The sequence below is a fragment of the Oncorhynchus mykiss genome, unplaced genomic scaffold (genome assembly GCF_013265735.2).
Source record: "Oncorhynchus mykiss isolate Arlee unplaced genomic scaffold, USDA_OmykA_1.1 un_scaffold_60, whole genome shotgun sequence".
Taxonomy (NCBI): Eukaryota; Metazoa; Chordata; class Actinopteri; order Salmoniformes; family Salmonidae; genus Oncorhynchus; species Oncorhynchus mykiss.
The window spans coordinates 3,957,311-3,962,310 of record NW_023493657.1 but is presented as its reverse complement, the minus strand read 5'-3'; positions in this window follow the sequence as shown (position 1 = coordinate 3,962,310).

Genomic DNA, 5,000 nt, shown 5'->3' with positions numbered 1-5,000 from the left:
ATTTGGGTGACCAGGTGCACGCGGTTCATAACAGCGCGGTTATCTGCTTTAATGTCCGAGGAGGGGTGCTTAAGTGTGGGTGCCCTGGTTCACCTGGTATGCGAGGTTGTGGAGGTGGGGGGGGTCCCCTGCTGGTATCATCCCCGAAATAGAGGGGTGATACCCGGGTGGTGAGTAAGGGCCTACAAGCCTGGAGGTCAATAGCTCCAGGGGGTAAGCTCTACTGTCATGTCCGTAAATAGAGTGGTGTTACCCGGGTTTTGAACCATATTTTAATTTTTGGGTTACCAGATGCACACGGGTCTTTTGGAAAACAATCACAATCTGCATCCATCGTAATATCTTAAACTGTATATAAAGCACCTAAGGACGGGCCTGACCGAGAGAGGGCCGTAGTAGGGTACTCCCCTAGCGGGCTATATCAATAGAATGACCGGTAAAATGATTTAAAACAGTTTTATAATTTTTGGGTTACCAGATGCACACGGGTCTTTTGGAAAACAATCACAATCTGCATCCATCGTAATATATGAAACTGTATATAAAGCACTGAAGGACGGCCCCGACCGAGACAGGGCCTTAGTGGGGTGCTCCCATAGCGGGCTATATCAATAGAATGACCGGTAAAAGTATTTAAAACCGTTTTATAATTTTTGGGTTACCAGATGCACGTTTTCAATCACCAGTTGCACGGAGGATTAATAGCAATCTGCATCCATCGTGATTTCTTAAAGTGTGTAAAAAGCACCCAAGGACGGCCCTGACAGAGAGAGGGCCGTAGTGGGGCACTCCCCTAGCGGGCTATATCAATAGAATGACGGGTAAAAGTATTTAAAACCCTTTTATAATTTTTGGGTTACCAGATGCACGTTTTCAATCACCAGGTGCACGGAGGAAAATGAGCATTTGCATCCATAGTCATGTTTTAAACCGTCCATAAAGCACTCTTGGCCGGCCCCGGCAGAGAGAGAAAGAGATGGTGAAAAAAAAAAAAAATCATCATCAGACCTTCCATAAATAATTCGGGCCGGCCCCCATTGCTAAAGGTCCGTAGTAGGGTGCGCCATAAGCGGACATGAATAGATGGAACACCGCTAACCGCATAGAGAACCGTGTTTTGGGTGACCAGGTGCACGTTTTCAATCACCAGTTGCACATTTTCAATCACCAGTTGCACGGAGGATTAATAGCAATCTGCATCCATCGCGATTTCTTAAAGTGTCTATAAAGCACTCAGGACGGGCCCGACCGAGACAGGGCCTTAGTGGGGTGCTCCCATAGCGGGCAACAATGAGAGGGGTGCCTTTAAATTCATTTTGAACCATATTTGAAATTTTGGGTTACCAGATGCACGTTTTCAATCACCAGTTGCACGGAGGATTAATAGCAATCTGCATCCATCGTGATTTCTTAAAGTGTGTAAAAAGCACCCAAGGACGGCCCTGACAGAGAGAGGGCCGTAGTGGGGCACTCCCCTAGCGGGCTATATCAATAGAATGACGGGTAAAAGTATTTAAAACCCTTTTATAATTTTTGGGTTACCAGATGCACGTTTTCAATCACCAGGTGCACGGAGGAAAATGAGCATTTGCATCCATAGTCATGTTTTAAACCGTCCATAAAGCACTCTTGGCCGGCCCCGGCAGAGAGAGAAAGAGATGGTGAAAAAAAAAAAAAAATCATCATCAGACCTTCCATAAATAATTCGGGCCGGCCCCCATTGCTAAAGGTCCGTAGTAGGGTGCGCCATAAGCGGACATGAATAGATGGAACACCGCTAACCGCATAGAGAACCGTGTTTTGGGTGACCAGGTGCACGTTTTCAATCACCAGTTGCACATTTTCAATCACCAGTTGCACGGAGGATTAATAGCAATCTGCATCCATCGCGATTTCTTAAAGTGTCTATAAAGCACTCAGGACGGGCCCGACCGAGACAGGGCCTTAGTGGGGTGCTCCCATAGCGGGCAACAATGAGAGGGGTGCCTTTAAATTCATTTTGAACCATATTTGAAATTTTGGGTTACCAGATGCACGTTTTCAATCACCAGTTGCACGGAGGATTAATAGCAATCTGCATCCATCGTGATTTCTTAAAGTGTGTAAAAAGCACCCAAGGACGGCCCTGACAGAGAGAGGGCCGTAGTGGGGCACTCCCCTAGCGGGCTATATCAATAGAATGACGGGTAAAAGTATTTAAAACCCTTTTATAATTTTTGGGTTACCAGATGCACGTTTTCAATCACCAGGTGCACGGAGGAAAATGAGCATTTGCATCCATAGTCATGTTTTAAACCGTCCATAAAGCACTCTTGGCCGGCCCCGGCAGAGAGAGAAAGAGATGGTGAAAAAAAAAAAAAATCATCATCAGACCTTCCATAAATAATTCGGGCCGGCCCCCATTGCTAAAGGTCCGTAGTAGGGTGCGCCATAAGCGGACATGAATAGATGGAACACCGCTAACCGCATAGAGAACCGTGTTTTGGGTGACCAGGTGCACGTTTTCAATCACCAGTTGCACATTTTCAATCACCAGTTGCACGGAGGATTAATAGCAATCTGCATCCATCGCGATTTCTTAAAGTGTCTATAAAGCACTCAGGACGGGCCCGACCGAGACAGGGCCTTAGTGGGGTGCTCCCATAGCGGGCAACAATGAGAGGGGTGCCTTTAAATTCATTTTGAACCATATTTGAAATTTTGGGTTACCAGATGCACGTTTTCAATCACCAGTTGCACGGAGGATTAATAGCAATCTGCATCCATCGTGATTTCTTAAAGTGTGTAAAAAGCACCCAAGGACGGCCCTGACAGAGAGAGGGCCGTAGTGGGGCACTCCCCTAGCGGGCTATATCAATAGAATGACGGGTAAAAGTATTTAAAACCCTTTTATAATTTTTGGGTTACCAGATGCACGTTTTCAATCACCAGGTGCACGGAGGAAAATGAGCATTTGCATCCATAGTCATGTTTTAAACCGTCCATAAAGCACTCTTGGCCGGCCCCGGCAGAGAGAGAAAGAGATGGTGAAAAAAAAAAAAAAATCATCATCAGACCTTCCATAAATAATTCGGGCCGGCCCCCATTGCTAAAGGTCCGTAGTAGGGTGCGCCATAAGCGGACATGAATAGATGGAACACCGCTAACCGCATAGAGAACCGTGTTTTGGGTGACCAGGTGCACGTTTTCAATCACCAGTTGCACATTTTCAATCACCAGTTGCACGGAGGATTAATAGCAATCTGCATCCATCGCGATTTCTTAAAGTGTCTATAAAGCACTCAGGACGGGCCCGACCGAGACAGGGCCTTAGTGGGGTGCTCCCATAGCGGGCAACAATGAGAGGGGTGCCTTTAAATTCATTTTGAACCATATTTGAAATTTTGGGTTACCAGATGCACGTTTTCAATCACCAGTTGCACGGAGGATTAATAGCAATCTGCATCCATCGTGATTTCTTAAAGTGTGTAAAAAGCACCCAAGGACGGCCCTGACAGAGAGAGGGCCGTAGTGGGGCACTCCCCTAGCGGGCTATATCAATAGAATGACGGGTAAAAGTATTTAAAACCCTTTTATAATTTTTGGGTTACCAGATGCACGTTTTCAATCACCAGGTGCACGGAGGAAAATGAGCATTTGCATCCATAGTCATGTTTTAAACCGTCCATAAAGCACTCATGGGCCGGCCCCGGCAGAGAGAGAAAAGAGGGGAAAAGTGTTGAAAAAAAAAAAAAATCATCATACCTTCCATAAATAATTCGGACCGGCCCCCATTGATAAAGGTCCGTAGTAGGGTGCATCATTATCGGACATGAATCTCGGGAACACCGCTAACCGCATAGAGAACCGTGTTTTGGGTTACCAGATGCACGTTTTCAATCACCAGTTGCACGGAGAGAGAAAAAAAAAATCATACCTTCCATAAATAATTCGGACCGGCCCCCATTGAAAAGGTCCGTAGTAGGGTGCATCATTATCGGACATGAATCTCGGGAACACCGCTAACCGCATAGAGAACCGTGTTTTGGGTGACCAGGTGCACGTTTTCAATCACCAGTTGCACGGAGAAAAAAAAAGTAATCATACCTTCCATAAATAATTCAGGCCGACCCCCATTGAAAAAGGTCCGTAGTAGGGTGCATCATTATCGGACATGTATATCTGTAACACCGGCAAGCGCATTGAGAACCGCATTTTTGGGTTACCAGATGCACGTTTTCAATCACCAGGTGCACGGCTGTGAAAAGTGGGACTCTGTCATTTTTTCGACCAATTTCTGTAATTTTCAAAAAATGATTAAAAATACTTCCCGAAGGGCTAGAGGTCCCAAATTTCGTCTCATACCCTCTCTCGTGATGGGCAACAATTACATAATGTAAAAAAAAATTCGCATCCACAGGAACCTATGCATCCTGTGACATTCACTTTTTTCCCAAAACTTGAAACACGATTTCCTATTAAAATGTTTTATACAAAAACGTTTTTAATTGAATGTAAATGCTCGTCTATTTATGCACTTTCGTGCAAAAAAAAACCCCATCAAGATCGGATGTGTACTTTTTGATTTATCACGTTTTTGTTGAATTTGACCCCCGATGGTGGGGCGCACAGAAGCCCTGTGAGGTTCAGGGCTTCATCGATATTTGGCCTGTTTTGGATTACACACTCAGTGGCGGGTCGACCAGACAGGTACCGGCGCGATTTCAGAAACCTGGTTTTTGGCAACAGGACTTCCATGTCCTAGAGAGACGGGGGTGGTGTCAAACTGCTCAGTCCGAATAGAAAATGAGTAACGGACAGTTTTGAGGGAAGTCAGACCCTCAGAACCATGGTACTTTGGACATTTTCCCGCCGGCGACCGATTTAGTGGTTTGACCAGACCCTTCGGCGCCCGATGTGTCCTAACTTTTGATCCACGTTGCCCAGCTTGGTGGTGGGAGGATATTGAGCCTTGTCCTGGGCAGGTGCTCTATCCCAGCTATCACCTTGTGGGTTTGGTT